Here is a 12,409-nt window from a genome sequence, read left to right on the forward strand (position 1 = left end):
GACAGTTGCTTTCTATCCCTGGAGGTGCTGGTGAGCTGGGGCAACCATAGGTCCTTATTATGCTTGTTAATTGCTACCCAGTCAGCCGCAGCCATGGTGACCCTCCATGGGACAGACCCAGCGTGGTGCAGGCCTGCAGGACCCAGATGAGCACCCGTGTGCTTGGAGCCACTGTGGTAGCCAGTGTGTCCGTCCATCCCATGAGGGTTGGGTTCATTTCACTCACCCTCGGTTCACGGAATGTCATCTCCTTTCCAGGGACTGCTCTGTCCTGGTCTTGTGTCCAAGGGCGGGAGTCTGAGCCTGCTGTCCGCATTCCTCAGGAGCATTCTGGAACAATCTGGGCAGTGGTTTCTCTGTTTGGGGGTTGGAGCACTTCCAGCCAGGGACAGGTGTAGCTTTACTGTCGTCTCTCGCGCGATGACCATGATAAGGTGTGAGGCGGTCCCCCCGGTGAAGCATACGCTGCTGACCCAAAAGATGAGTGGTTCCGACTCCGCACATGTTTCCGTGGCAAAAACATACAGCAGCTCGGCTCTCTAAAGAGGACAATCTTGGAAACCTGAAGGGCGGGCGGTACTGCTGGGCCCGGTGGGGTCCCTGTGAGTCAGAACCAACTGGGCAGCAGAGGTTAGGGTTTCTTTCTCACATAGAGGTGACAAGATATTTGCCATTTAACCTTTTCGCGTGTACAGTTCAGAGACATTAGTTCTGCTTATCATGCTGTTCATTTCCGAATTTCCCATCACCCTTCATAGAAGCTCCGCGCCCCTCTTCCCGCCGCCCTCGTACCCTTGAGAAGGGTCAGTAGACTTGGTTCTCTATACACTTGATCATGCTGGTACTTCACATCCGTGGGAGTTTTTGTTGTGTTTTGTTTTCCTTTTGTGACTGATGTCTTTCACTCAGCATAATATTGTTAAAGTTCATTAACCTTGTAGTGTGTTAGAACTTCATTTCTCTTCATGACATGGTTATGTTCAACTGTAGGCATGTACCACATTTTGTGTATCTGAGCCTTGATAGTGTTGTGGTCATGCATTGAGCTGCTAACCACAAAGTCAGCAGTTTGAAACCACCAGCCACTCATCAGGAGAAAGAGGAGGCTTTCTACTCCCATGAAGAGTTATAGTCTGGGAAGCCCACAGAAGCATTTCTACCCAGTACTATAGGGTCTCCGTGAGTTGGAATCGACTTGATAGCAGCAAGTTTGGAGCATTTTTTATGAATCTTTTATCAGGCAGCTTCGATGATGCTATGGTTTTAAAAAAAAGAAGCACTTCTCTGCTAACCAAAAGGTTGGTGGTTCTAACCTACCAGCCACTACGAGGTTGAAAGCTGAGGCAGTCTGCTCGCATAAAGATTTATAGCCCCAGAAACCCTATGGGGCAAGTCTGCTCTGTCCTATAGGATCCAAATGAATCAAAATCAACTTGACAGTAGTGAGTTTGACTTTGGTTTTCTTCATCTGCTAGAGAACCGTTAGGAGCCCCTGTGGCGTACTGGGTGTGCATTGGGCTGCCATCTGTATGGTTGGCAGTTCAAAACCACCAGCAGTTGTGAGGGAGAAAGACCGGGCTTTCTACTCCAGTAACCAGGTACAGTCTTGGAAATCCACAGGGGTCACGATGAGTCAGCATTGACCTGATGGCTGCCAGCTTGGGTTTGGGGAGAGAACCTTCTGGCTACTGTGACTAGTCTTGTGTTGCAATGAACACTGGTGTGCAGGCACCTGTGTGTGTTTCTATGTCCAGTTCTTTAGGTGTATATCTTAATGTACTGCTGACTCCTGTGCTAATCCTCCTGAGAAGCAAAGATAGTGAGACGTTGTCTCATGTGCTGTGGACATGTTATCCAGAGAGACCAAACTCAAACCAACCACCATCAGTACAGTTTCAGCTCACAGAGACCCATACAGATCAGTCCTTGGGGCAAAGACACCATGCTTGGTGAAGTAGAGAGTCAGTGAAAGAGGAAGATGCTCTGTGAGATGACCTGACATGATGGCGGTAGCAATGGACACACACAGAACTGTCATTGTGAGGACGGGGCAGGTCTGGGGGCGTTTCCATTTATTGTATATGGGTTTGTACTGTGAGTCAGAGTGGGCTCGATGGCCCGTGTATGTCCCTCTTCCTCAGGCACCACCACAGTGGCTACCCTGGGTTGCAGTTCCAGCTGCATTGTGTCCTGTGATTCTCACAGCTGCCGAGAGAAGTCCATGCCGTTCAATCCATTTTACTATACCGGATACCGAGACTTGGAGAGGGGGAGGACCTCGCTGCATGCCAAACAACCAACGGGTTAAAACTGATATTTGCATTCAAGTCTGTTTCCCTCTAAAGCCTCTGCTCTCAACCATGACACTGCTCGGTCCCATCCAATAGCTAGGTGATTTCCAATTCCATTTGGGTGCTTCCAGACCCGGTCTTAATATTGGAAATCTCGTTTTTGTGAAGATCATGCTTTTTCCCCCTCAATATGCCGTGAGTCGTCATTACCAGGAGCAGGGAGCATCTAACTTACTGCAATTACACATGCTAATCAATTCTGCATCCCTGCACAGTGTTATAAATGTCTAGTTACCTATATTCTATTGACATGTGGCCTCCTTCCTTAACAAAATGGGCAGTCGTCTCAATTTGGAGGCGCTCTTTCTAATAGCACGGGGAAGCCAAGGTAATATGTCAATCTTACTGCCAACCAAACAGAAATAAAGCAGCGTGGTCATCCTTCATAGTGGGCCTCTGTCAGCTGCGGTGTAATCCAGGCACTTCTGAGCTCTACCTTCTCATCGAAAGACTGCTGAGAAAGCTGTGCTTGGCTACCAGTATTTTCAAAATTTCCCCTGAGTTTTCCTGTTTATATTTGCCCCACTTGCACTAGAAATAGTTGCAGAGTTTCTTCATGGGAGTTTTTAAACCGTTAAACTGGGTTACATCCCTACCAAACTGCAAAGCACATCCGGGCTCCGTTGGACAATGCTGGGATTGATCCCATGGCTGAAGATATGATGATGGGAGCTCAGTAGTCAGTGAGCTACAAAGGGTGCCCGGTGGCCTTTCAAGCAGACGCCGGAGCCGTACTGTGGACGAGGTGCGTTCAATGGCAGTCCAGCACAGCCTAGCAGTGATGTCCAGGGCACAGGTGGAGCGAGGGTCTGAGAAAGCGCAGGTCTTCGCACCAGCTCGTTGCTTGTGCTCCACGTCTTGAGAGCTCTGGCATGCGGCTGGGGAGCTCCTCCGCGTGTTATTCCGCCTTGGAGAAAGATGGACACAAACCACAGGAAGAACTTCCCGAAACCCGTGTCCAAGAGGAGTAACTGCAGCTTTGGGGCGGGGCACGGCTACCCGGAGAGACTGACAGGAGCTCACATCACCCTGCGGCAAGGCGAGAAGGCAGAAAACCGACTCCGGAATCTTCCTTGCTAGGGAGATGCCTCCTGACTGAGTCTTTCACTGGGCCCGGGACTCGTTAGCTCGAGCCGTGGGGTAAGTTAAGATTGAGGACAGTTGAGCTAGGCCCCCTGGAGTAGACTAAAACTTTGCGAATCGTTCCTTGTGTTTGTTTGGCAACAGTCCTTGTTCATTTTTCTGCCCTCACCTTGACCCTTGGGTGTATCTCAATAGTGCGTCACCAGGAACACCTTGGAGATGAGAGAAGCCGACAGCACCTTCACAGTGGCATCATTAGATCTCCCCCGTGGGCCTCTGAATGGTGCGCAGAGACACGTGGGCTCCATCATACAGATCGACACGCTTCCTCCATGTTTAGATCATGCATGCCTGCAGTACAAGAAATGCATCTTGCTCACGTTTTGTGTTCTTCAGGACTTAGGACGATAAGTGGCTGATTGGGTGGATGGATGGACAGGATGGATGGATGGGATGGACGGACAGACAGATGACAGGTAAATAGATAGATACATAGACAAGGCAGATGGCTGTCATTCAGTTGACTTCCACGCGTGGCAACATTATGTATGACAGAATGAAGCATTTCTCACAATCCTGTGGACCCTCTGCTTCCACCAAATAGAATCTCCTGCTCCAGAGACGGTTCCTTCTGATGAGCATGCTGTCCACGGACCTAGAGTCAGGCACTATTTTGTTGTGATCCATAATGTTTCCATGGTATAATTTTCAGAAGTAGATCTCCAGGTCTTTCTTCCTAATCTTAGCCTGAAAGTCCTACTGAAACCTGTCCACCCTGGTTGATCCTGATGGTCTTTGAAATCCCAGAGGCAACTAGTGGGTCCAAGGAATGAATAGAACTGCGTGAAGCTATATCCCCACCCTTCCGCTTCCTCGTTTATGGCAGAAGGGTAATCTTATCTTTCAGGATACAGTAAGAATGAAGAGAAATCAGACATCGCCAGTGGCTACCAGAGTGCCTCACTTTAAATGCACATGGGTTCCCTCCCTCCCTCTTCCAGGGCCCCCAAGGCAGATGAGAGAATGTACCCAGCCCACTCAGGAGGGAGCATTTTGCCATCAATATATTTGCTGACATTTTTTATGAGTGGAGTCCTTTTGGTTTTGTTTGGCTTGGTTTTTAAAAGCCTATGTAGTAGATTCATTCATTCAAACAATACTTCGTTATTGAACACCTACTTAAACTACCTTCCAGGCATGGATTAAGTACCAGAAATAAAATAAAAATAGGCAAAACTCTTTGCTTTCTTAGCCGACACTCAGCAAGCAGACCAGCGCATGGCCGTCAAGCCAGCGCGGATTCAGCGTGACCCTGCAGGACAGAGCACAGCGCAACCCCAGGGTTGCCCAACGGGGAGGCCTGTCGGAAGCCCCCTGCCACCTGTTTCTTCTAATGGTTAGTGGCTGAGCCTTAGCCGCTGTGCCACCAGGGCTCGCTCAAGCAAGCAAACGGGCAGAGTGTCTAAGAGGGCTTCAGGAAATTCCAGAGAAAACCGGACTAGAGAGTTCATGGAATTTTCCCATGAACCTTTTGAAATTCCTTTTGGATATAGTGCATCCCGCAGTATTGAGTGTTGTGGGGGCAAACGATAAAGCAAGGAGGACCGAGAGGAGCGCCATGGTGAGGTGGGCAAATGGCCGGCTTAAATGTGCTGGGTACACCAAAGAAGGTGGCACATGGGCCCCGAAGAACTCCCACTCAGTAGAAAGACCTTCTCATTCTGCCATTGCCCCATCACCATCGCCTGCCACACGTCAGGGCCCTAGGGGGAACAAAGTGGGCTTCCCCTGTGCTGAAGCCCAACCCCCGGCATCACTTCAGACACACACTAGCCTCTCCGTAATCGTTTGTTGAACCAAACTGCACTCGGCAGCGCTCTTGCTGGACCCAGCGCCTTTTGGCATCTGAAATATCAGTTTGCTTTAACAGCAGCGCCCACGTGCCTCAGTGTGACAGGCAGTCAGCTTCAGGCCTGCAGGTCGCTTATCGATCTGACTAATACTAAGTAATGGAGTGGCACCTCGAGTGACATTAATATAATGTGGAGAGACGTGAACACCAGGGTGGAAATGCTCTCATGCATCAAGCCACGCTCCCGAGAGAGCCGGTGTGATTTGGGGACCCAGAGTTTTCTGTCTCAGTTTCTCGCTAGGAGCTGTCAAATTCCACAGAGAAGGTGTGAAAGGCAGGGGCATAGTTCTAAGGAGGACGAGAGAGAGGATTTGTTGTCCAGTAGTAAGGAATGGTGTTCGTGGAAATAACTCCATGAAAATAGAGGAATTAGAACAAGGAATATGAGGCTTCTATAAGCCAGAAAAAAAATCCATTCAAATTAATAGAACTAAGTCTCTCAACCTTGACTGTGCTTTCTGTCATTTGTTCAGCAAATATCTATGGAGAGCCTGCCATGTTTTGGTTACTGTACTTGGGCACAATGAATGGATAATCTCTGCTGGAGCAAAGAAAGGGAAAACCACACTGAGAACGCAGTGAGGAAGCAGTTTGCACACACACTTGGGTTTAGTGGGTCATGGAAGCACAGGCTGGGGACCTCTAAGTCAATGGGGATAACCAGAGGTGTCTTCCTGGACAAGGTGAAGTTTGAGCTGAATTAAACCCAACAAATAAGGCAAGAGAGATAGGGGTGGAGGACAGTCTATGGAATGACTCAAACTCCTCCTGGTGCCATCTGAATGGATGAAAACCACAGCTGCTTAGGTGCCCCCAAATCAGCTACAACTCCTAGTGACCCCCATGTACAACAGAGCAAAACACTACTTGATCCAGTGCCAGCCCCACAATTGTTCCTATGTTTGAGCCTCTAGAAACAGTCGTTGTGTTGATCCATCTTGTCAAAGGTCTTTTTCCTATTTTTCACTGCCCCACTACTTGACCAAGCATGCTGTCCTTCTCCAAAGACTGGTCTCTCCTGACATGTCCAGAGTACTTGAGACAAGTCTCTCCCTCCTGGCTCTAAGGAGCATTCTGGCTGTACTTCTTCCAAGGCCGAAGGTTGGTCTTTCAGCAGTCCATGGTACTTTCAATATTATTTTCCAGTACCATAATTCAAGGGCATCAATTCTTTGATCTTTCTTATTCCGTGTCCAACTTTCACCTACATGTACGGTAAATGAATTGAATTGAATTGAATCAGGTGCACCTTGGTCCTAAAAGCAACTCCCTGGCCTTTCAATACTTTAAAGAGGTCTTGTGCAGCAGATTTACCCAAGGCAATGCATCTTTGGATCTCCTGACTGCTGCTTCCATGAGCACTGATTGAGACCCCAGCAAAATGAAATCTTTGACAACTTCTATCTTTTCTCCATTTATCAAGATGTCAGCCACGTGTCCAGTAGTAGAAGTTAAACTTCCTTGGACTATTTTTATGTGAATTCAGTGGTCGAGCATTTGCCTTCCATGCAAGAGCTCCAGCTTCAGTTCATACCCAATGCTTCCCAGACCCGTCAGTGCAGGTTTGCACGTTCCTTTGATGCTGTACGCGTTTCACAGGAGCCTCCAGATTCTGAAAGACAGACTGGGTAGACAGGCTGGTGATCTCCTGTCAAAAATCAGCCACTGAAAATTCTGTGGATCATAACGGGTGGAATCCCCTTGTGCACTGGGGTCATCATGACTTGGAGGAGACACATCAGCAGCTGACAACATCTTTTTATGATGAAAGGTGTTTTATATCCACTGTCTCATACAAACAGTGCAACTAGAGTTTGAGGCCGAGGGTCTCTAGTGAGCAGGGAAGTGTCTGAGACTTAGAGGGGGTGCCCCATCCAGGCAGGGTTGCACAATGAGGGGCCTGGCACATGTTCTCTCGCGCGCAGTCTGGTGTTAGATGTGTTCGCTGCACTGTGTGTCCTTTGGGAAGAGCATCTCGGCCGCTGAGACGCATGGCCCGTGTAAGGCATCTTGCCTCCTCTAGGGGCAGGGACACTCTGCACGTGGACCTGGTGCTGAGGATGGTTCAAGAAACGCAGTCCCTAAAAGGCTGATTTTCCTAAAATCTGCCTTACATGAATAACAAGGGCTTTAAAGTATCTAGCATACAATCTGTTTGCTCCCAGAACTTAAGAATGTCCATGCAAGAAAACCCAACCCAACACACTGCCAGGGAGTTGATCCTGACCCTTCGGGACCGTCTGGGGCAGGGCTGAACAGCGCCTGTGGGTTTCTGAAGCGAAATCTTGACAGGATTAGGAAGCCTGATCTTTCTCCCGCAGATTGGCAGGTGGCTTCTAATTGCAGACCTGGCTGTTGGCAGCCCAAAGCGTAACCAGCTGTGTGTGCCTGCAGGGCCGAGGGTGCACTGGTCGGACATTTGACTGCTCACAGACAAGTGGGCAGTTCAAACCCACCCAGCGACTCCACGAGAGAAAGTCCAGGCAGCCTGCTCCTAGGAAGCCCCAGGGGACAGTGTTGCTCTGTCACACCCGGTGACAGTGAGTCGGAATGAACTGGACAGTGCCAACCCCACCACCACAGTACCTTCTAGGTCACAGAGACAACCATCCGACAACCTGCCGTAGCTGAAGTTTGCCTCGGCGTGTTGGTTGTCAGACTGTGAGAAGGAGAGAACCAGACACACAACGACAACCACAAATCCATTACTCTTGGGCAGACCCAGGCCCGTGGCAGCCCCGTGTGGCAGAGGCGGAGAAGTGCACTCCCCCGGGTTTTCAATGGCCGAATTTTTAGAAGCAGATCACCAAGCTTTTATGGAGGGACCTCTGGGAGAGCTCCAGTCTTTCTTAGGATGGTGGTCAGGCACATTGGGGTGACTCTTGTGTATGGCAGATCATCCCGGGATTCCTATCAGGGCTGTGTCAACTCCTCTCTCGTCTTCCAGGGCCCATTATAACTCATTTTAAAGAAGCCCTCAGCCTGGATCTTTTAAAATGTGCCCTTTGGTGATTTATCTTGCTGTTTGAGCCTTTGAAGTGTCTCATCATATACATAAGTAATCTTTTATTCCACTCTCATTTTCTGCCTATGTGCTCAGTGTTCACATTAGACTTCTTTTATGTAAATCAACTCCCCCAATATGAGAGAAACAAAGCAAAGCCAGATTAATTGGCTAATTTTCAAAGACTTATTCTACATTGATTGCAGCTTTTTTTTCCCCATGAATTTTTTATTATGCTCTCTCTCTGCTGTGCCCAGAGTCAACTTTGAAACAACAGCATGTAAAGTTGGGGGATAAAAACTTAGCCCAAGTCATCTCATTAAAAAAAAGAAAAAGAAGCAGCAGAATGCACCTGCGAGGGTGACCTAGTTCTCATTTCTCCAGCTCAGCAGGTTCCACGTATAATGGGGAGAGAGAGAAGCAGTTGTTCACAAGGGTAGCGTTGCCTAATGTCTTTGTAACCTTACGCTTTGTCTGTTTTACTTTTCTCTTTTTCACATCGTCCTTATTTTTCCACCCTTGCCATTTTCACTGATAAATTTAGAAACTTAGATAAAAACTAGAGAATTCGATAGCCATGGGGGGTAAAGGAACTTCAACCATCTTCTCCATTGCTGCTGGAAGCCCTTCTACCTTAGCCCAGTAGCCACCTGCCTCTGGTTGGTCACCTCCTCTGGCGGAGAACTCGGTGATTCTCCAAGCAGTCCCTGAGTAGCTCCCGCTTGTCTAGAACTGTTATGTATCTTAAGTGTCTTTCTCCGGTCAATCCTTGTTGGACCCTCTGGAGCAAACAAAGCATGGCTTAATCTCATCCACGTCAGAGCTCAGAAGAGTTGAAGAGAGTGAGTTTGGTCCCCTGCCCTATCCACCAGTCTTGTCATCCCTGGTTAAGAAGCCGTGGTGGCACCATAGTTAAGCACTGGGCTGCTGACTGAAAGGTGAGTCGTGCGGACCTTCCAGCCACTCCTTCAGAGAAAGGCCTGGTCATCTGCTACCTTCAACATCACAGTCAAGAAAACCTACAGGGCAGTGCCACTGTGTCACATGAGGTTGCTTTGAGTCAAAATTCTCCTTCATGGCACCTAACAATACCTACTTTTACCTAGCAAACAGGAACAGTGCCCAACTTCCCATTTCATTTCCTAAACCTGCGATTCTGTTGGTACCCCTTTCTACAACCACGCTTTTAGAGATAAAGACTCGTTTTGTTTTGTTTTGTTTTTTTAACCGATTTTATTTCCTAAAACTGTCAATCCATTGCACCCTTTTCTACAATCGCACTTTTAGAAGTAAGGACTCATGTTTGTTTGTTTGTTTGTTTTTAATGCACAGACACGCACGCTGTTGTCTCCTGGCGGCATCGACAGAACCTCGATGCAGTGATACCATGTCAGGATTCAGGCTGCCTGTCACTGTTGAGCCAAATCCAGACCAGGTTGATTTGAGCAATTCTAAGCTTATTTCAGCAAGTGCTAAACAGAAGGGAGCAGCGAGGTTAAAGCCTCCTGAAACTGCTTCAGAAATTCCGTGAAAGACGAGCAAGTTCTAGTCCTTCTACCATGTGCTAAGCTGAGGGCATGTGGCCCAGGTGTGTCAGTCAACAACAGAGGGCTTCAGCAATGGCACAATGGAGGCAGGCACAGAAGCGGCAGGTATCATGTCAGTCTCAAGGGCTCAGCGCCATTCCTTGTCTAAAAGGCCTTGCTTGCCTGGATGTTTTTGTTCATGCAAACTTGCTGAAGTAGAACATTCTTAACTTTAAAAGGGAATTTAATGCAAGGTTAGGAGTGGTGGGGTGGGGGGTGGAGGTAGCTGCCACACTTGGGTTTTTCTGCAAACCCAGCCCCAAACAGACCAGATCTCAAACTGGGCCAGTCACACTTCCAGCATTGACTAATAGCAGGCTGACTCTATTTCCCCTGGATCAACGGGACCTTTATTCATTCTACCTCCGGGACCCAGGCACGTAACATTAGAGTGAGAATGAAATTTGGGGAAGTTTGGGGTGTAGGTAGCTAGTAGATGATCCCTTTCTAATGCCAGCTTTCTCTTGCGGGCTTTCAAACAAACGGACAGCCCAGAGAACATGCAGTTGGACTTGAATCAGACAGAATGACTGTGCTCACTGTCAGGCAGGTGAGATAAAGGTTTGTCTCTGTCAGAGTCCAGTTGGGAGACAGAAGCCACACGGACTGTTGTAACAGAGGGAATTTCATACAAAGCCCGGTACACCAGGGATTGAAGATCTGCAAAGGCAAAGGGGGAAGAGCTCTGAGGTATAGCAGAGTACAGGGAGACAAAAGGAAGAGGGAGCTTAGAGGAGAGAGTGTGGGGAAGGAAGACTCAGCCCTCTGAGACTTGCAGGTGCCCTGGGCCCACAGGAGGTGCACACACCTCTGAGGAGGTGGCCTCAGTCAAATGGCATCACTAAAGGCTGCCTACGAGGTTTGCTTCTAAGACCCTGGAAAAAACTGTGCACTGGATTCAAAGGCTGCTACACAGAGGAAATGCTGTTGGAGGTATGATGAAGCAGACCAGCCAGGAAGCAGAAGCAGGAAGGGTACCAGCCTCCTTTGTTCGGCCTTACAGGTCCTCCAGCGAGCGCCGCCTATGGGCAAGGACTGATATGGATCCAGCCTGCAAAGCACCAGAATCCCCAGCACAGTGCCTTTATTAGTTAATACATTCTGCTATCACAAAGCAGGCGAAAAGGAGGCTGAGTTTGAAGCCGAGTGACTATAGGTCAATAAATCATATGGGAGGTGTCTTATATTCCTGTAGAGTACAGTGTCTCCTTGGGAAAGAACTTAATAAGAGGACAGTGATATGGTGCACAAAAAATAGGTCCAATCCTCTTGGAGAGTGAGTAGGAGGGGTAAGTCAAGTCCTCAGTGCAATGTTTGCATTCCATTCGCAGTTCCTGCACCGCCCCCTCCCAAATCTAACCCAGCATGATATCTACTGGGCATGGGGGTGAGGGAGTGTGTTCTCAAACCATTTGGCATTTTAATGGGGGGGGGGGGATTGATCGCTGCAGTGCTGCCTTAGAAGTCAGTATGTTTTCTGCTGCATGGGCAAAAATATAGGGAGCAGAGGGAAGCAAGGCTTCCAAATCCAGAGTTACTGGGGGACAGCTACCAATGTGGGAGAGCACCCAGCCTCCAGCTGACCTCATTGTGGACAGTGGATGGCCATCTGTCACCGGTCGGCTCTCCCTCTCAGACAATTACCCTTGTAGGCCTTCAGGATGAGCTGACAGGTCACCTCTTCCATAGCATCAAAACATACTCCATCAAATATTTGGCATAGCTTGCAGACAGGCTTCCAGCTACTCAATCTGTCTGGTGTTTCTAGGGAAGAAACCACGAGAAGTCTACAAACGAGGCATCCAGGACAGCCTGGCTAAGAGAATTGCAGTGCTGGCTGCCCGCAGGCCTCTCTGTGGTGAGATGGTTCTGCACAGTTCTCCTTAGGTGCCTTCCAGGCTGACCCAGGTCTTCGGGACCCTGTGAACAACAGAACCAAAGTCTGCCTGGTCCAGCACCAGCCTCACACTGGCTGCTAAGCTTGAGCTCCTGGTTGTAGCCACTGCATCAGTCCATCTCACTGAGGTTCTTCCTCTTCCCATGACCCTCCACTGCACCAAGCATGATGTCCTTCTCCAGGCACTGTTGCCTCCTGACAGCATGCTTAAAAGACATGCGATGAAGTTTCCCAATCTCCCTTCTAAGGATTATTCGGACAGTACTTCTCTTCAGTACAGATGTTTGTTTTCTTGGCCAATGCATAATTCACGTTTAAGCTTCCTTATGCACACAGTCTAACTTTTAACATCCAGCCCTGATGGTGTCCGGGTGACAGGTTGGGCTGGGATCCTCAAGGTCCGCAGTTCGAAACCACCAGCCGCTCTGCAAGAAAAAGATGAGGCCTTCTACTTCTATAAAGAGTTATGGTCTCAGAAACCCACAGGGCCATACTGCCCTAGAATGAAACTATCAGGACTTGGCTCAGGTCGTCCATTCTCCAGTTTCCTGACTGCTGCTTCCACGGGCATTGATT

General features: G+C 48.8%; 1 protein-coding gene across 2 annotated transcripts in view; it reads left to right on the plus strand.

Annotated features, from left to right (window-relative positions):
• The window catches only part of CA10 (carbonic anhydrase 10), a 599,575-nt gene that overhangs the window by 342,053 nt on the left and 245,113 nt on the right, over window positions 1-12,409 (plus strand). The window lies entirely within an intron of this gene.

This window comes from Echinops telfairi, unplaced genomic scaffold, assembly GCF_000313985.2.
Source record: "Echinops telfairi isolate 266 unplaced genomic scaffold, ASM31398v2 ScPeMD7_7458;HRSCAF=8496, whole genome shotgun sequence".
Taxonomy (NCBI): domain Eukaryota; kingdom Metazoa; phylum Chordata; class Mammalia; order Afrosoricida; family Tenrecidae; genus Echinops; species Echinops telfairi.